Source organism: Schistocerca americana, chromosome 10, assembly GCF_021461395.2.
Source record: "Schistocerca americana isolate TAMUIC-IGC-003095 chromosome 10, iqSchAmer2.1, whole genome shotgun sequence".
Taxonomy (NCBI): Eukaryota; Metazoa; Arthropoda; class Insecta; order Orthoptera; family Acrididae; genus Schistocerca; species Schistocerca americana.
Window position 1 is genome coordinate 68,414,460 of NC_060128.1, and position 21,240 is coordinate 68,435,699.

Consider the following 21,240-nt stretch of genomic DNA (forward strand, 5'->3'; position numbering starts at 1 on the left):
TAGTCTTCTTGTACTTAAGTCGGCATTGTGCCTTGTGTACTTAATACGGGTGCAATTTCTGTGTTTCATCGTCAATAAAAAGGTCCATGGGATATAGTAAACCTGAAGTTAAGCATCAGTTTCTAAAGGTGGTGTCACAGGAAAGGTTCAAATTTTAGACAGTAAGAAGGGTCAGTCTTCTTGCACTTAAGTCGGCATTGTGCCTTTTGTATTTAATTCCCACGCAATTTCTGTGTTTCATCGTCAATAAGAAGGTCCAAGGGATAGAGTAAACCTATAGTGAAGCATCGGAATCTTAAACTGGTTTTACAGGAAAGGTTCAAAATTTTGACAGTAAGAACAGTCAGTCTTCTTGTACTTAAGTCGGCATTGTGCGTGTTGTATTAAATTCAGATGCAATTTCTGTGTTTCATCGTGAATAAGAAGGTCCAAGGGAATCAGTAAACCTGAAGTGAAGCATCGGAATCTAAAACTGGCCTTACTGGAAAGGTTCAAAATTTTAACAGTAAGAAGAGTCAGTCTTACTGTATTTAAATCGGCATTGTGACTTTTGTATTTAATTGCGATGGAATTACCGTGTTTCAACGTCAATAAGAAGGTCCAAGGGATACAGTAAACCTGAAGTGAAGCATCGGAATCTAAAACTGGTCTCACAGGAAAGGTTCAAACCATAGACAGTAAGAAGAGTCAAGATTCTTGTGTTAAAGTTGGCATTGTGCCTTTTTTATTTAATTCCGGCGCAATTTCTGTGTTTCATCGTCAATAAGAAGGTCCAAGGGATACAGTAAACCTGAAGTGAAGCATCGGAATCTGAAACTGGTCTCACAGGAAAGGTTCAAAACATAGACAGTAAGAAGAGTCAGTCTTCTTGTACTAAAGTCGGCATTGTTTCTTTTGTATATGATTCCGATGGAATTTCTGTGTTTCATCGTCAATACGAAGATCCAAAGGATACAGTCAGCCTGAAGTGAAGCACCGGAATATAAAACTGGTCACACAGGAAAGGTTCAAACCATAGACAGTGAGAAGAGTCAGTGTTCTTGTACTTAAGTCGGCATTGTGCCTTTTGTATTTAATTCCGATGCAATTTCTGTGTCTCATCGTCAATAAGAAGGTCCAAGAAATACAGTAAAACAGAAGTGAAGCATCGGAATCTAAAAGTGGTCTCACGGGAAAGGTTCAAAACATAGACAGTAAGAAGAGTCAGTCTTCTTGTACTTGAGTCGGCATTGTGCCTTTTGTATTTAATCCCGATGAAATTTCTGTGTTTCATCGTCAATAGGACGGTCCAAGGGATAATGTAAACCTAAAGTGAAGCATCAGAAACTAAAACCGGGGTCTCAGGAGAGGTTCAAAACATACACAGTAAGAAGAGTCAGTCTTCTTGTACTTAAGTTGGCATTGGGCCTTTTGTATTTAATTCCGTTGCAATTTCTGTGTTTCATCGTCAATAAAAAGGACCATGGGATATAGTAAACCTGAAGTTAAGCATCAGTTTCTAAAGGTGGTGTCACAGGAAAGGTTCAAAATTTAGACAGTAAGAAGGGTCAGTCTTCTTGCACTTAAGTTGGCATTGTGCCTTTTGTACTTAATTCCCACGCAATTTCTGTGTTTCATCGTCAATAAGAAGGTCCAAGGGATACAGTAAACCTATAGTGAAGCATCGGAATCTTAAACTGGTTTTACAGGAAAGGTTCAAAATTTTGACAGTAAGAACAGTCAGTCTTCTTGTACTTAAGTCGGCATTGTGCGTGTTGTATTAAATTCAGATGCAATTTCTGTGTTTCATAGTCAATAAGAACGTCCAAGGGATACAGTAAACCTGAAGTGAAGCATCGGAATTTTAAACTGGTCTCACAGGAAAGGCTCAAATCATAGACTGTAAGAAGAGTCAGTCTTCCTCTGCTGATGTCGGCTTTGTGCCTTTTGTATTTGATCCCGATGCAATTTCTGTGTTTCATCGTGAATAAGAAGGTCCAAGGGAATCAGTAAACCTATAGTGAAGCATCGGAATCTTAAACTGGTTTTACAGGAAAGGTTCAAAATTTTGACAGTAAGAACAGTCAGTCTTCTTGTACTTAAGTCGGCATTGTGCGTGTTGTATTAAATTCAGATGCAATTTCTGTGATTCATCGTCAATAAAAAGGTCCATGGGATATAGTAAACCTGAAGTGAAGCATCAGTATCTAAAGGTGGTGTCACAGGAAAGGTTCAAAATTTAGACAGTAAGAAGGGTCAGTCTTCTTGCACTTAAGTCGGCATTGTTCCTTTTGTATTTAATTCCCACGCAATTTCTTTGTTTCATCGTCAATAAGAATGTCCAAGGGATACAGTAAACCTATAGTGAAGTATCGGAATCTAAAACTGGTTTTACAGGAAAGGTTCAAAATTTATACAGTAAGAACAGTCAGTCTTCTTGTACTTAAGTCAGCTTTGTGACTTTTATATTAAGTTCCATTGCAATTTCTGTGTTTCATCCTAAATGTGAAGTTCGAGTGGATACAGAAAACCTGACGTGAAGCATCGGGATCTAAAACTGGTCACACAGGAAAGGCTCAAATCATAGAATGTAAGAAGAGTCAGTCTTCTTGTACTTAAGTCGGCACTGTGCCTTTTCTATTTGATTCCGATGCTATTTCTGTGTATCATCGTCAATAAGAATGTCCAAGGGATACAGTAAACCTGAAGTGAAGCATCGGAATCTAAAACTGGTCTCACAGGAAAGGTTCAAAACCTAGAAAGTAAGAAGAGTCAGTCTTCTTGTACTCAAGTCGGCATTGTGCCTTTTGTATTCACTTCAGATGCAATTTCTGTGTTTCATAGTCAATAAGAAATTCCAAGGGATACAGTAAACCTGAAGTGAAGCTTCGGAGTTTAAAACTGGTCTCACAGGAAAGACTCAAATCATAGAAAGTAAGAAGAGTCAATCTTCTTCTACTGATGTCGGCTTTGTGCCTTTTGTATTTGATCCCGATGCAATTTCTGTGTTTCATCGTAAATAAGAAGGTCCAAGGGATACAGTAAACCTGAAGGGTAACATCGGATCCTAAAATTGGTCTCACAGGAAGGTTTCAAAATTTAGACAGTAAGAAGAGTCAGTCTTCTTGTACTTAAGTCGGCATTGTGCCTTTTGTATTTATTTCCGTTGCAATTCCTGTGTTTCATCGTCAATACGAATGTTCAAGGGATACAGTAAACCTGAAGTGAAGCATCGAAATCTAAAACTGGTCTTACTGGAAAGGTTCAAAATTTCGACAGTAAGAAGCGTCAGTCTTGTTGTATTTAAATCGGCATTGTGACTTTTGTATTTAATTCCGATGCAATTACCGTGTTTCAACGTCAATAAGAAGGTCCAAACGATACAGTAAACCTGAAGTGAAGCATCGGAATCTAAAACTGGTCTCACAGGAAAGGTTCAAAACATAGACAGTAAGAAGAGTCAGTCTTCTTGTACTTAGGTCGGCATTGTGCCTTTTGTATTTAATTCCGATGCAATATCAGTGTTTCATCGTCAATAAGAAGGTCCAAGGGATACAGTAAACCTGAAGAGAAGCTTCGGAATCTAAAATTGGTCTCACAGGAAAGGGTCATAACTTAGACAGGAAGAAGAGTCAGTTTTCTTGTACTTAAGTCGGCATTGTGCCTTTTGTATTTCATTCCGATGCAATTTCTGTGTGTCATCGTCAGTAAGATCGTCCAAGGGATACAGTAAACGTGAAGCGAATCATCGGAATTTAAAACTGGTCTCACAGGTAAGGCTCAAAACGTAGACAGTAAGAAGAGTCAGTCTTCTCGTACTTAAGTCGGCATTGTGCCTTTTGTATTTCATTCCGATGCAATTTCTGTGTTTCATCGTCAATATGAACGTCCAAGGGATACAGTAAATCAGAAGTCAAGCATCAGAATTTAAAACTGGGCTCACAGGAAAGGCTCAAATCATAGACAGTAAGAAGAGTCAGTCTTCTTGGCATTGTGCCTTTTGTATTTAATTCCTATGCAATTTCTGTGTTTCATCGTCAATAAGAAGGGCCAAGGGATACAGTAAACCTGAAGGGAAGCATCGGAATCTAAGAATTGTCTCACAGGGAAGGTTCAAATCATAGACAGTAAGAAGAGTCAGTCTTCTTCAACCTAAGTCGGCATTGTGCCTCTTGTATATAATTCCGATGCAATTTCTGTGTTTACTCGTCAATAAGAAGGTCCAAGGGATACAGTAAACGTGAAGTGAAGCAGCGGAAATTAAAACTGGTCTCTCAAGAAAGGTTCAAAGCATTGACAGTAAGAATAGTCAGTCTTCTTGTACTTAAGTCGGCAATGTGTTTTTTGTATTTAATTCCGATGCAATTTCTGTGTATCATCGTCAATAAGAATGTCCAAGGGATACAGTAAACCTGAAGTGAAGCAGCGGAATCTAAAAGTGGTCTCACGGGAAAGGTTCAAAACATAGACAGTAAGAAGAGGCAGTCTTCTTGTACTTAAGTCGGCATTGTGCATTTTGTTTTTAATTCCGATGAAATTTCTGTGATTCATCGTCAATAGGACGGTCCAAGGGATAATGTAAACCTAAAGTGAAGCATCAGAAACTAAAACTGGTTTCTCGGGAGAGGTTAAAAACATAGACAGTAAGAAGAGTCAGTCTTCTTGTACTTAAGTCGGCATTGTGCCTTTTGTATTTAATTCCGGCGTAATTTCTGTGTTTCATCGTCAATAGGACGGTCCAAGGGATACTGTAAACCTGAAGTGAAGCATCAGAAAATAAAAATGGTTTCTCTGGAAAGGTTCCAAACATAGACAGTAAGAAGAGTAAGTCTTCTTGTACTTAAGTCGGCATTGTGCCTTTTGTATTTAATTCCGGCGTAATTTCTGTGTTTCATCGTCAATAGGACGGTCCAAGGGATACTGTAAACCTGAAGTGAAGCATCAGAAAATAAAAATGGTTTCTCAGGAAAGGTTCAAAACATAGACAGTAAGAAGAGTCATTCTTCTTGTACTTAAGTAGGCATTGTGCCTTTTGTATTTAATTCCGATGCAATTTCTGTGTTTCATCGTCAATAAGAAGGTCCAAGGGATACAGTAAACCTGAAGTAAAGCATCGTTAACTAAAACTGGTCGCACAGGAAAGGATCAAATCATAGAATGTAAGATCAGTCAGTCCACTTGCCCTTAAGTTGGCATTGTGCCATTTGTATTTAATTCCGATGCTATTTCTGTGTTTCATCGTCAATAAGAAGATCCAAAGGATACAGTAAACCTGAAGTGGAGCATCGGAATCGAAAACTGATCTCACAAGAATGATTCAAATCATAGACAGTAAGAAGAGTCGGTCTTCTTCTACCTCAGTCTGCATTGTGCCTTTTGTATCTAATCCCGATGCAATTTCTGTGTTTGATCGTCAATGAGAAGGTCCGAAGTAAATAGTAAACCTGAAGCGAAGCATCGGAATCTAAAACTGGTCTCACAGGAAAGGTTCAAAACATAGACAGTAAGAAGAGTCAGTCTTCTTGTACTTAAGTCGGCATTCTGGCTTTTGTATTTAATTCCTATGCAATTTCTGTGTTTCATCGTCAATAAGAAGGTCCAAGGGATACAGTAAACGTGAAGTGAAGCAGCGGAAATTAAAACTGGTCTCACAGGATAGGCTCAAATCATAGACTCTAAGAGGAGTCAGTCTTCTTGTGCTTAAGTCGGCATTGTGCGTTTTGTATTTAATTCCCATGCAATTTCTGTGTTTCATCGTCAATATGAGGGTTCAAGGGATACAGTAAACCTGAAGTGAAACATCGGAACCCAAAAATGGACTCACAGGAATGGTTTAAATCATAGACTGTAAGATGAGTTAGTCTTCTTGTACTTAAGTCGGCATTGTGCCTTGTGTATTTAATACGGGTGCAATTTCGGTGTTTCATCGTCAATAAAAAGGTCCATGGGATATAGTAAACCTGAAGTGAAGCATCAGTTTCTAAAGGTGGTGTCACAGGAAAGGTTCAAAATTTCGACAGTAAGAAAGGTCAGTCTTCTAGCACTTAAGTCGGCATTGTGCCTTTTGTATTTAATTCCCACGCAATTTCTGTGTTTCATCGTCAATAAGAAGGTCCAAGGGATACAGTAAACCTATAGTGAAGCATCGGAATCTAAAACTGGTTATACAGGAAAGGTTCAAAATTTAGACAGAAAGAACAGTCAGTCTTCTTGTACTTAAGTCGGCATTGTGCGTTTTGTATTCAATTCAGATGCAATTTCTGTGTTTCATAGTCAATAAGAACGTCCAAGGGATACAGTAAACCTGAAGTGAAGCATCGGAATTTTAAACTGGTCTCATGGGAATGGCTCAAATCATAGAATGTAAGATCAGTCAGTGCTCTTGTACTTAAGTCGGCATTGTGCGTTTTGTATTCAATTCAGATGCAATTTCTGTGTTTCATAGTCAATAAGAACGTCCAAGGGATACAGTAAACCCGAAGTGAAGCATCGTAATTTTAAACTGGTCTCACAGTAAAGGCTCAAATCATAGACCGTAAGAAGAGTCAGTCTTCTTCTACTGATGTCGGCTTTGTGCCTTTTGTATTTGATCCCGATGCAATTTCTGTGTTTCATTGTAAATAAGAAGGGCCAAGGGATACAGTAAACCTGATGTGTAGCATCAGATCCTAAAACTGCTCTCACAGGAAAGTTTCAAAATTTAGACAGTAAGAAGAGTCAGTCTTCTTGTACTTAAGTCGGCATTGTGCCTTTTGTATTTATTTCCGATGCAATTCCTGTGTTTCAACGTCAATACGTATGTTCAAGGGATACAGTAAACCTGAAGTGAAGCATCGGAATCTAAAACTGGTCTTACTGGAAAGGTTCAAAATTTTAACAGTAAGAAGAGTCAGTCTTATTGTATTTAAATCGGCATTGTGACTTTTGTATTTAATTACGATGCAATTACCGTGTTTCAACGTCAATAATAAGGTCCAAGGGATACAGTAAACCTGAAGTGAAGCATCGGAATCTAAAACAGGTCTCACAGGAAAGGTCAAAACATAGACAGGAAGAAGAGTCAGTCTTCTTGTACTTAAGTCGGCATTGTGCCTTTTGTATTTAATTACGATGCAATTTCTGTGTTTCATCGTCAATAAGAAGATCCAAGGGATACAGTAAATTGAAGTGAAGCATCAATATCTAAAACTGGTCGCACCGGAAAGGTTCAAAGCATAGACAGTAAGAAGAGTCAGTGTTCTTGTACTTAAGTCGGCATTGTGCATTTTGTATTTAATTACGATGCAATTTCTGTGTTTCATCGTCAATAAGAAGGTCCAAGGGATACAGTAAACCTGAAGTGAAGCGTTGGAATCTAAAACTGGTCTCACAGGAAAGGTTCAAACATAGACAGTAAGAAGTGTCAGTCTTCTTGAACTTAAGTCGGCAATGTGCGTTTTGTACTTAATTCCGGTGCAATTTCAGTGTTTCATCGTCAATAAGAAGGTCCAAGGGATACAGTAAACCTGAAGAGAAGCATCGGAATTTAAAACTGGTCTCACAGGTAAGGCTCAAAACATAGACAGTAAGAAGAGTCAGTCTTGTTGTATTTAAATCGGCATTGTGACTTTTGTATTTAATTCCGTTGCAATTACCGTGTTTCAACGTCAATAAGAAGGTCCAAACGATACAGTAAACCAGAAGTGAAGCATCGGAATCTAAAACTGGTCTCACAGGAAAGGTTCAAAACATAGACAGTAAGAAGAGTCAGTCTTCTTGTACTTAGGTCGGCATTGTGCCTTTTGTATTTAATTCCGATGCAATTTCAGTGTTTCATCGTCAATAAGAAGGTCCAAGGAAAACAGTAAACCTGAAGAGAAGCATCGGAATTTAAAACTGGTCTCACAGGTAAGGCTCAAAACATAGACAGTAAGAAGAGTCAGTCTTCTTGTACTTAAGTCGGCATTGTGCCTTTTGTATTTCATTCCGATGCAATATCTGTGTTTCATCGTCAAAATGAACGTCCAAGGGATACAGTAAATCTGAAGTGAAGCATCAGAATTTAAAACTGGGCTCACAGGAGAGGCTCAAATCATAGACAGTAAGAAGAGTCAGTCTTCTTGTACTTAAGTTGGCACTGTGCCTTTTGTATTTAATTCCTATGCAATTTCTGTGTTTGATCGTCAATAAGAAGGTCCAAGGGAAACAGAGAACCTGACGTGAAGCATCGGAATCTAAAACTGGTCTCACAGGAAAGGTTTAAAACATAGACAGTAAGATGATACATTCCTCTTGTACTTATGTCGGCGTTGCGCCTTTTGTATTTAATTCCGATGCAATTTCTGTGTTTCATCGTCAATAAGAAGGGCCAAGGGATACAGTAAACCTGAAGGGAAGCATCGGAATCTAAGAATTGTCTCACAGGGAAGGTTCAAATCATAGATAGTAAGAAGAGTAAGTCTTCTTCAACCTAAGTCGGCATTGTGCCTCTTGTATTTAATTCCGATGCAATTTCTGTGTTTCCTCGTCAATAAGAAAATCCAAGGGATACAGTAAACCTGAAGTGAAGCATCGGATTCTAAAACTGGTCTCACAGGAAAGGTATAAAACATAGACAGTAAGATGATACATTCCTCTTGTACTTATGTCGGCATTGTGCCTTTTGTATTTAATTCCGATGCAATTTCTGTATTTCATCGTCAACAAGAAGGGCCAAGGGATTCAGTAAACCTGACGTGAAGCATCGGAATCTGAAACAGGTCTCACAGGATAGGTTCAAAACATAGACAGTAAAAAGAGTCAGTCCCCTTGTAATTAAGTCGGCCTTGTGCCTTTTTTATTTAATTCCTATGCAATTTCTGTGTTTCATCGTCAATAAAAAGGTCCCAGGGATATAGTAAAACTGAAGTGAAGCATCGTAATCTAAAACGGGTTGCGCAGGAAAGGTTCAAAACGTAGACAGTAAGAAGAGTCAGTCTTCTTGTACTTAAGTCGGCACTGTGCCTTTTGTACGTAATTCCGATGTAATTTCTGTGTTTCATCGTCAATAGGATGGTCCAAGGGATACTGTAAACCTGAAGTGAAGCATCAGAAACTAAAACTGGTTTCTCAGGAAAGGTTCATAGCATAGACAGTAAGTAGAGTCAGTCTTCTTGTACTTAAGTCGGCATTGTGCCTTTTGTATTTAATTCCCATGCAACTTCTGTGTTTCATCGTCAGTAAGAAGGTCCAAGGGATACAGTAGACATGAAGTGAAGCATCGATATCTAAAACTGGTCTCACAGGAAAATCTTAAATCATAGAATGTAAGTTAAGTCAGTTCTCTTGTACTTAAGTCGACCTTGTGCCTCTTGTATTTAATTCCGATGCAATTTCTGTGTTTCATCGTCAATAAAAAGGTCCAAGGGATACAGTAAACCTGAAGTGAAGCATCGGAATCGAAAACTGGTCTCACAGGAAAGATTCAAATTATAGACAGTAAGAAGAGTCAGTCACCTTGTGCTTTAGTCGGCCTTGTGCATTTTGTATTTCATTCCCATGCAATTTCTGTGTTTCATTGCCAATAAGACGGTCCAAGGGATACTGTAGACCTGACGTGAAGCATCAGAAACTAAAACTGGTTTCTCAGGAAGGGTTCAAAACATGGACAGTAAGAAGAGTCAGTCTTCTTGTACTTAAGTCGGCATTGTGACTTTTAGATTTTAATTTCCATGCAATTTCTGTGTTTCATCGTCAATAAGACGGTCCAAGTTAATCAGTAAACCGGATGTGTAGCATCGATATCTAAAACTGGTCTCACAGGAAAGGCTCAAATCATAGAATGTAAGATCAGTCAGTCCTCTTGTACTTAATTCGGCATTGTGCCTTTTGTATTTAATTCCGATGAGATTTCTGTGTTTCATCGTTAATAAGAACGTCCAGGGGATACAGTAAACGTGAGGCGAAGCATCGGAATTTAAAACTGGTCTCACAGGAAAGGATCAAAATATAGACAGTAAGAAGAGTCAGTCTTCTTGTACTTAAGTCGGCATTGTGCCATTTGTATTTAATTCCGATGCAATTTCTGTGTTTCATCGTCAATATGAACGTCCAAGGGATACAGTAAACCTGAAGTGAAGCATCGGATTCTAAAACTGGTCTCACAGGAAAGGTTTAAAACATAGACAGTAAGATGATACATTCCTCTTGTACTTATGTCGGCATTGTGTTTTTTGTATTTAATTCCGATGCAATTTCTGTATTTCATCGTCAACAAGAAGGGCCAAGGGATACAGTAAACCTGAAGTGAAGCATCGGAATCTGAAACAGGTCTCACAGGATAGGTTCAAAACATAGACAGTACAAAGAGTCAGTCCCCTTGTATTTAAGTCAGCCTTGTGCCTTTTTTATTTAATTCCAATGCAATTTCTGTGTTTCATCGTCAATAAGAAGGTCCAAGGGATATAGTAAAACTGAAGTGAAGCATCGTAATCTAAAACTGGTCGCACAGGAATGGTTCAAAACATAGACAGTAAGAAGAGTCAGTCTTCTTGTACTTATGTCGGCACTGTGCCTTTTGTATGTAATTCCGATGTAATTTCTGTGATTCATCGTCAATAGGACGGTCCCAGGGATACCGTAAACTTGAAGTGAAGCATCAGGAACTAAAACTGGTTTCTCAGGTAAGGTTCATAGCGTAGACAGTAAGTAGAGTCAGTCTTCTTGTACTTAAGTCGGCATTGTGCATTTTGTATTTAATTTCTATGCAATTTCTGTGTTTCATCGTCAATAAGAAGGTCCAAGGGATACAGTAGACATGAAGTGAAGCATCGATATCTAAAACCGGTCTCACAGGAAAATCTTAAATCATAGAATGTAAGTTAAGTCAGTCCTCTTGTACTTAAGTCGGCCTTGTGCCTTTTGTATTTAATTCCGATGCAATTTCTGTGTTTCATCGTCAATAAGAAGGTCCAAGGGATACAGTAAGCCTGAAGTGAAGCATCGGAATCTAAAACAGGTCTCACAGGAAAGGTTCAAAACATAGACAGTAAGAAGAGTCAGTCTTCTTGTACTTAAGTTGGCATTGTGTCCTTTGTATTTAATTCCGATGCAATTTCTGTGTTTCATCGTCATTAAGAAGGTCCAAGGGATAAAGTAAACCTGAAGTGAAGCATCGGAATCTGAAACTGGTCTCACAGGAAAGGTTCAAAACATAGACAGTAAGAAGAGTCAGTCTTCTTGTACTTAAGTCGGCATTGTGCCTTTTGTATTTAATTCCGATGCAAGTTCTGTGTTTCATCATGAATAAGAAGGTCCAAGGGATACAGTAAAACAGACGTGTTGCATCGGAATCTAAAACTGGACTCACAGGAAAGGTTAAAAACATAGACAGTAAGAAGAGTCAGTCTTCTTGTACTTATGTCTGCATTGTGCCGTTTGTATATGATTCCGGTGGAATTTCTGTGTTTCCTCGTCAATAAGAAGTTCCAAAGTATACAGTCAACCTGCAGTGAAGCACCGGAATCTAGAACTGGTCTCACAGGAATGGTTCAAAACATAGACAGTATAAAGAGTCAGTGTTCTTGTACTTAAGTCGGCATTGTGCCTTTTGTATTTTATTCAGATGCAATTTCTGTGTTTCATCGTCAATAAGAAGGTCCAAGGGATACTGTAAACCTGAAGTGAAGCGTCAATATCTAAAACTTTTCGCACCGGAAAGGTTCAAAACATAGACAGTAAGAAGAGTCAGTCTTCTTGTACTTAAGTCGGCATTGTGCCTTTTGTATCTAATTTCGAACTAATTTCTGTGTTTCATCGTCAATAGGATGGTCCAAGGGATACTGTAAACCTGAAGTGAAGCATCGGAAACTAAAACTGATCTCTCAGGAAAGGTTCAAGACATACACTGTAAGATTTGTCAGTCTTTTTGTACTTAAGTTGGCATTGTGCCTTTTGTATTTAATTCCGATGCAATTTCTGTGTTTCATCGTCAATAAGAAGGTCCAAGGGATACAGTAAACCTGAAGTGAAGCGTCGATACCTAAAACTGGTCTCACAGGAAAGGTTCAAATCATAGACAGTAGGAAGAGTCAGTCTTCTTGTACTTAAGTCGGCACTGTTCCTTTTGTATTTAATTCCGATTCAATTACTGTGTTTCATCGTCAATAAGAATGTCCAAGGGATACAGTAAACCTGAAGCGAAGGACCGGAATCTAAAACTGGTCTCACAGGAGAGGTTCAAACCATACACAGTAAGAAAGTCAATATTCTTGTACTAAGGTTGCCATTGTGCCTTTTGTATTTAATTCCGATGCAATTTCTGTGTCTCATCGTCAATATGAAGGTCCGAGTGATACAGTAAACCTGAAGTAAAGCATCTTAATCAAAATCTGGTCTCACAGGAAAGGTTCCAAACATAGACAGTAAGAAGAGTCAGTCTTCTTGTACTTAAGTCGGCATTGTGCCTTTTGTATTTAATTCCGGCGTAATTTCTGTGTTTCATCGTCAATAGGACGGTCCAAGGGATACTGTAAACCTGAAGTGAAGCATCAGAAACTAAAAATGGTTTCTCAGGAAATGTTCGAAACATAGACAGTGAAGAGTCAGTCTTTTGTTGTTGTGTTGGCATTGTGCCTTTTGTTTTTAGTACCGATGCAATTTCTGTAATTCATCGCCAATAAGAAGGTCCAAGGGATACAGTAAACATGAAGTGAAGCAGCGGAAATTAAAACTGGTCTCACAGGATAGGCTCAAATCATAGACAGTAAGAAGAGTCAGTCTTCTTGTGCTTACGTCGGCATTGGGCCTTTTGTATTAAATACCGCTGCAATTTCTGTGTTTCATCGTCAATAAGAAGATCCAAGGGATACAGTAAACCTATAGTGAAGCATCGGAATCTAAAACTGGACTTACAGGAAAGGTTCAAAATTTAGTTAGTAAGAAGTGTCGGTCTTCTTGTACTTAAGTCGGCTTTGTGACGTTTATATTCAGTTCCACTGCAATTTCTGTGTTTCATCCTAAATGTGAGGTTCCAAGGGATACAGAAAAGATGACGTGAATCGTCGGGATCTAAACCTGGTCTCACAGGAAAGGCTCAAATCATAGAATGTAAGAAGAGTCAGTCTTCTTGTACTTAAGTCGGCATTGTGCCTTTTGTATTTAATTCCGATGCAATTTCTGTGTATCATCGTCAATAAGAATGTCCAAGGGATACAGTAAACCTGAAGTGAAGCATCGGAAAATAAAACTGGTCTCACAGGAAAGGTTCAAAACATAGAAAGTAAGAAGAGTCAGTCTTCTTGTACTTAAGTCGGCATTCTAGCTTTTGTATTTAATTCCGATGCAATTTCTGTGTTTCATCGTCAATAAGAAGCCCAACGGATACAGTAAACCTGAAGAGAAGCATCGGAAATTAAAACTGGTCTCACAGGAAATGCTCTGAACATAGACAATAAGAGGAGTCAGTCTTCTTGTACTTAAGTCGGCATTGTGCCTTAGTATTTGATTCCGATGCTATTTATGTGTTTCATCGTCAATAAGAAGGTCCAAGAGATACAGTAAACCTGAAGTGAAACATCGGCATCCTAAATTGGTCTCACAGGTAAGTTACAAATCATTGAATGTAAGAAGTGTCAGTCTTCTTGTTTTTAAGTCGGCATTGTGCCTTTTGTATTTAATTCCGATGCGATTTCTGTCTTTCATCGTCAATAAGAATGTCCAAGGGATACAGTAAGCCTGACGTGAAGCATCAGAATCTAAAACTGGTCTCAAAGGAGAGGTTCAAAATTTAGAGAGTAAGAATGGACAGTGTTCTTTCCCTTGAGTAGGCATTGTGACTTTGTATTTAATTCCGATGCAATTTCTGTGTTTCATCGTCAATAAGAAGGTCCAAGGGATACAGTAAACCTGAAGTGAAGCATAGGAATTTAAAACTGGTCTCACAGGAAAGGCTCAAATCATAGACAGTAAGAAGAGTCAGTCTTCTTGTACTTAAGTCTGCATTGTGCATTTGTATTTAATTCCGATGAAATTTCTGTGTTTCATCGTCAATACGAATGTCCAAGGGATACAATAAACCTGAAGTGAAGCATCGGAATCTTAAACTGGACTTACTGGAAAGGTTCAAAATTTAGATAGTAAGAAGAGTCAGTCTTATTGTATTTAAGTCGGCATTGTGACTTTTGTATTTAATTCCGATGCAATTTCCGTGTTTCATCGTCAATAAGAAGGTCCAAGAGATACAGTAAACCTGAAGTGAAGCATCGGATTTTAAAAGTAGTCTCACAGGAAAGGGTCAAATCATAGACAGTAAGAAGAATCAGTCTTCTTGTACTTACTTCGGCATTGTGCTTTTGTATTTAATTCCCACGAAATTTCTGTGTTTCATCGTCAATAAGAAGGGCCATGGGATACAGTAGACCTGAAGTGAAGCGTCGAAATTTAAAACGAGTATCTCAGGAAAGGCTCACATCATAGACAGAAAGAAGAGTCAGTCTTCTTGTACTGATGTCGGCTTTGTGCCTTTTGTATTTGATCCCGATGCAATTTCTGTGTTTCATCGTAAATAAGAAGGTCCAAGGGATACAGTAAACCTGATGTGTAGCATCGGATCCTAAAACTGGTCTCACAGGAAAGGTTCAAAATTTAGACAGTAAGAAGAGTTAGTCTTCTTGTACTTAAGTCGGCATTGTGCCTTTTGTATTTATTTCCGATGCAATTCCTGTGTTTAATCGTCAATACGAATGTTCAAGGGATACAGTAAACCTGAAGTGCAGCATCGGAATCTTAAACTGGTCTTACTCGAAAGGTTCAAAATTTAGACAGTAAGAAGAGTCAGTCTTACTGTATTTAAATCGGCATTGTGACTTTTGTATTTAATTCCGATGCAATTACCGTGTTTCATCGTCAATAAGGAGGTCCAAAAGATACGGTAAACCTGAAGTGAAGCATCGGAATCTAAAACTGGTCTCACAGGAAACGTTCAAAACATAGACGGTAAGAAGAGTCAGTCTTTTTGTACTTAGGTCGGCATTGTGCCTTTTGTATTTCATTCCGATGCAATTTCAGTGTTTCATCGTCAATAAGAAGGTCCAAGGGATACAGTAAACCTGATGAGAAGCATCGGAATCTAAAACTTTTCTCACAGGAAAGGGTCATAACTTAGACAGGAAGAAGAGTCAGTCTTCTTGTACTTAAGTCGGTATTGTGCCTTTAGTATTTATTTCCGATGCAATTTCATAGTGTCATCGTCAATAAGAACGTCCAGGGGATACAGTAAAAGTGAAGCGAAGCATCGGAATTTAAAACTGGTCTCGCAGGAAAGGCTCAAAACATAGACAGTAAGAAGAGTGAGTCTTCTTGTACTTAAGTCGGCATTGTGCCTTTTTTATCTAATTCCGATGCAATTTCTGTGTTTCATCGTCAATAAGAAGGTCCAAGGGATACAGTAAACCTGATGTGAAGCATCGATATCTTTAAGTGGTCTGACAGGAAAGGTTCAAAACATAGACAGTTAGAAAAGTCAGTCTTCTTGTACTTATGTCAGCTTTGTGCCTTTTGTATTTAAAACCGATGCAATTTCTGTGTATTATCGTCAGTAAGAAGGTCCTAGGGATACAATTAACCTGAAGTGAAGCATCGGTATCTAAAACTGGTCTCACAGGAAAGGTTCAAGACATTGACTGTAAAAAGAGTCAGTCTTCTTGTACTTAAGTCGGTATTGTCCCGTTTGTATTTAATACTTATGCAATTTCTGTGTTTCATCGTCAATAAGAAGGCCCAAGGGATACTGTAAACCCGAAGTGAAGCATCGATATCTAAAACTGGTCTCGCAGGTATGGCTCAAATCATAGAATGTAAGAAGAGTCAGTCTTCTTGTACTTCAGTCGGCATTGTGCGTGTTGCTTTTAATTCCGATGCAATTTCTGTGTTTCATCGTCACTATGTAGGTCCAAGTTATACAGTAAACCTGAAGTGTAGATTCGGAATCTAAAACTGCTCTCACAGGAAAGGTTCAAAGCACAGACACTAAGAAGAGACAGTCCTCTTGCACTTAAATCGGAATTGTGCCCTTTGTATTTAAATCCGATGCACTTTCTGCGTTTCGTCGTCAGTAAGAAGGTCCAAGGGATAAAGTAAACCTGAAGTGAAGCTTCGGAATCTAAAAGTAGTCGCACAAGAAAAGCTCAAATCATAGAATGTAAGAAGACTCAGTCTTCTTGTACTCCAGTCGGCATTGTGTCATATGTATTTAATTCCGATGCAATTTCTGTGTTTCATCGTCAGTAAGAAGGTCCAAGGAATACAGTAAACCTGAAGTGAAACATCGGAATCTAAAACTGGTCTTACAGGAATGGTTCAAACATAGAGAGTAAGAAGAGACACTCTACTTGTACTTAAGTCGTCATTTTGTGTTTTACATTTAATTTCGATGCAATTTCTGTGTTTCATCGTCAATAAGAATTTCCAGGGGATACAGTAAAGCTGAAGTGAAGCATCGGAATTTAAAACTGGTCTTACAGGAAAGGCTCAAAACATAGACAGTAAGAAGAGTCCGTCATTTTCTCCGTCAGTCGACATTGTGCGTGTGGTTTTTAATTCCGATGCTATTTCTGTGTTTCATCGACAATATGAAGGTTTAAGTAGTAAAGTAAACGTGAAGTGATGATTCGGAATCTAAAACTGGTCTCACACGAAAGGTTTAAAATATAGACATTAAGAAGAGACTGTCCTCTTGTACTTAAATCGGAATTGCGCCTTTTGTAATTAAATCCGAAAGAATTTCTGTGTTTCATCGACAATATGAAGGTCTAAGGGATACAGCAAACCTGAAGTGAAGCATCGGAATCTAAAACTGGTCTCACAGGAAAGGTAAAAACATAGACAGTAAGAAGAGTCAGTCTTCTTGTACTTAAGTCGGCATTGTGCCTCTTTTATTTAACTCCGATGCAATTTCTGTGCTTCATCGTCAATAAGAAGGTCCAAGGGATACAGAAAATCTGAAGTGAAGCTTCGGTATCTAAAAGTGGTCTCACAGAAAAAGGCTCAAATCATAGAATGTAAGATGGGTCAGTCCTCTTGTACTGAAGTCGGCATTGTGCCTTTTCTATTTATTTCCGATGCAATATCTATGTTGCATCGTCTATAAGTAGGTCCAAGGAATACAGTAAATCTGAAGTGAAGCATCGGTATCTAAAACTAGTCTCACAGGAAGGGTTCAAAGCATAGACAGTAAGAAGAGTCAGTCTTCTTGTACTTAAGTCGGCATTGTGCCTTTTGTATTTAATTCCGATGGAATTTCTGTGTTTCATCGTCAATAAGTAGACCCAAGGGATACAGTAAACCTAAAGTGAAGCATCGGAATCTAAAACTGGTTTCCCAGGAAAGGTTCAAAACATAGACAGAAAGAAGAGTCATTCTTCTTGTACGTAAATCGGCATTGTGCCTTTTATATTTAATTCCGTTGCAATTTCTGTGTTTCATCGTCAATAAAAAGGTCCAAGGGATACATTAAACCTGAAGTGAAGCATCGGAATCTAAAACTGGTCTCACAGGAAATTTTCAAATCATAGACCGTAAGAAGAGACTGTCTTCCTGTACTTAAGTCTACATTGTGACTTTTGTATTTAGTTCCGATGCAATTTCTGTGATTCATCGTCAATAAAAAGGTCCAAGGGAAACAGTAAATCTGAAGTGAACCATCGGAATCTATAACTGGTCTCATAGGAAAGTTGCAAAAAATAGACAGTAAGATGAGTCAGTGTTCTTGTACTTAAGTCCGCATTATGCCTTTTGTATTTAATTCCGATGCAATATCTGTGTTTCATCGTCAACAAGAAGGTCCAAGGGATACAGTAAACCTGAAGTGAAGCATCGGAATCTGAAACTGGTCTCACAGGAAAGGTTCAAATCATAGAATGAAAGAAGAATAAGTCCGCTTGTACCTAAGTCCGCATTGTGCCTTTGGAATTTAATTCCGATGCAATATCTGCGTTTCATCGTTAACAAGAAGGTCCAAGGGATACAGTAAACCTGATGTCAAGCATCGATATCAAAAACTGGTCTCACAGGAAAGGCTCAAATCATAGGATGTAAGAAGAGTCAGTCCTATTGTAGATAATTCGGCATTGTCCCTTTTGTATTTAATTCTGATGCAATTTCTGTGTTTCATCGTCAATAAGAGGGTCAAAGAAAAACAGTAAACCTGAAGTGAAGCATCGACATCTAAATCTGGTCTCACAGGAAAGGTTGAAATCTTAGAATGTAAGGAGTGTCAGTCCTCTTGTACTTAAGTCGGCATTGTGCATTTTGTATTTAATTCCGATGCAAAATCTCTGTTTCATTGTCAATAAGAAGGTCCAAGGGATACAGTAAAGCTGAAGTGAAGCATCGAAATCTAAAATTGATGTCCCAGGAAAGGTTCAAACCATAGACAGTAAGAAGAGTCAGTCTTCTTCTACATATGTCGGCGTTGTGTATTTAGTGTTTAATTGCGATGCAATATCTGTGTTTCGTCGTCAATAAGGAGGTCTAACGGATGCAGTAAACTTGAATTGAAGCATCGGAATCTGGAACTAGTCTCACAATAAAGGATCAAAACATAGACAGTAATAAGTGTCAGGCTTCTTGTACTTAATTCGGCATTGTGCGTTTGTATTTAATTTCGATGCAATTTCTGTGTTTCATCGTCAATAACAAGGTACAAGGGATACAGTAATCCTGAAGTGAAGCATCGGAATCTCAAACTGGTCTCACAGGAAAGGATCAAAACATAGACAGTAGTAAGAGTCAGGCTTCTTGTACTTAAGTCGGAATTGTGCCTTTTGTATTTAATTCCGATGCAATTTCTGTGTCTCAACGTCAATAAGAAGGTCCAAGGGATTCAGTAAACCTGATGTGAAGCATCGGAATCTAAAACTAGTGTCACAGGAAAGGCTCTAATATTAGAAAGTAAAAAGAGTCAGTCATCTTGTACTTCAGGCGGCATTGTGCCTTTTGTATTTAATACCGATGCAATTTCTGTGTTTCATCGTCGATATGGAGGTCTAAAAGATATAGTAAACCTGAAGTGAAGCATCGGAATCAAAAACTGGTCGAACAGGAATGGCTCAAATCATATACAGGAAGAAGAGTCAGTCTTCTTGTACTTAAGTCGGCATTGTGCCTTTTGTATTTAATTCCGATGCAATTTCTGCGTTTCAACGTCAACAAGAAGGTCCAAGGGATACAGTAAACCTGAAGTGAAGCATCGGAATCTAAAACTGGTGTCACAGGAAAGGCACTAATCATAGAATGTAAAAAGAGTCAGTCATCTTTTACTTCAGGCAGCATTGTGCCTTTTGTATTTAATTCCGATGCAATTTCTGTGTTTCATCGTCGATATGAAGGTATAAAAGATACAGTAAACCTGAAGTGAAGCATCGGAATCAAAAACTGGTCTCACAGGAGAGGTTCAAATCATAGACAGTAAGAAGAGTCAGTCTTCTTGTACTTATGTCGGCATTGTGCATTTTGTATTTAATTCCGATGCAATTTCTGTGTTTCATCGATAGTAAGAAGGTCCAAGGGACACAGTAAAATTGAAGTAAAGCAACGTAATCTAAAACTGGCGTCACAGGAAAGGTTCAAAACATAGATAGATAGAAGAGTCAGTCATCTTGTACTTATGTCGGCATTGTGCCTTTTGTGTTTAATTCCGATGCATATTCTCTGCTTCATCGTCAATAAGAAGTTCCAAGGGATACAGAAAACCTGAAGTGATGCATCGGAATCTAAAACTGGTCTCACAGGAAATGTTCAAAGCATAGACAGTATGAAGAGCCAGTCATCTTGTACTTAAGTCGGCATTGTGCCTTTTGTATTTAATTCCGATGCAATTTCTGTGTTTCATCGTCATTAAGAAGGTCCAAGGGATACAGTAAACCTGAAGTGAAGCATCGATATCTAAAACTTGTCTCACAAGAAAGGCTAAAATCATAGAATGTAAGAAGAGTCAGTCCACTTGCACTTAAGTCGGCATTGTGCCTTTTGTAATTAATTCCGATGCAATTTCTCTGTTTCATCGTCAATAAGAAAGTCCAAGGGATACAGAAAACCTGAAATGAAGCATCGGAATCTAAAACTGGTCTCACAGGAAAGGTTCAAAACATATACGGTAAGAAGAGTCAGTCCTCTTGTACTTAAGCCGGCCTTGTGCCTTTTGTATTTAATTCCGATGCAATTTGTGTGTTTCATCGTCAATAAGAAGGTCCAAGGGATACAGTAATCCTGAAGTGAAGCATAGATATCTAAAACTAGTCTCACAGGAAAGGCTCAAATCATAGAATGTAAGAAGGGTCAGTCCTTCTGTACTTATGTCGGCATTCTGCCTTTTGTATTTAATTCCGATGCAATTTCTGTGTTTCATCGTCATTAAGAAGGTCCAAGGGATACAGTAAACCTGAAGTGAAGCATCGGAATCTAAAACTGGTCTCACAGGAAAGGCTCAAATCATAGTATGTAAGAAGAGTCGGTCCTCTTGTACTTAAGTCGTCATTGTGCTTTTTCTATTTAATTCCGATCTAATTTCTGTGTTTCATTGTAATAAGAAGGTCCAAGGGATACAGTAAACCTGAAGTGAAGCATCGATATCTAAAACTAGTCTCACGGGAAAGGCTCAAATCATAGAGCGTAAGAGGAGTCAGTCCTTTTGTACTTAAGTCGGCATTGTGCATTTTCTATTTGATTCCGATGCAATTCCTGTGCTTCATCGTCAACAAGAAGGTCCAAGGGATACAGTAAACCTGAAGTGAAGCATCAATAACAAAAACTGGTCACACAGGAAAGTCTCAAATCATAGAATGGAAGAAGTATCAGTCCTCTTGTCTTAAGTCGGCATTGTTCATTTTTAATTTAATTCCGATGCAATTCCTGTGTTTCATCGTCAACAAGAAGGTCCAAGGGATACAGTAAACCTGAAGTGAAGCAATAATAACAAAAACTGGTCTCACAGGTAAGTCTCAAATCATAGAATGTAAGAAGTATCAGTCCTCTTGTACTTAAGCCGGCCTTGTGCCTTTTGTTTTTAATTCCGATGCAATTTCTGTGTTTCATCGTCAATAAGAAGGTCCAAGGAATACAGTAATCCTGAAGTGAAGCATAGATATCTAAAACTGGTCTCACAGGAAAGGTTCAAAATATAGACAGTAAGAAGAGTCAGTCTTCTTGTACTTAAGTCGGCATTGTGCCTTATGTATTTAATTCCGATGCAATTTCTGTGTTTCATCGTCATTAAGAAGGTCCAAGGGATACAGTAAATCTGAAGTG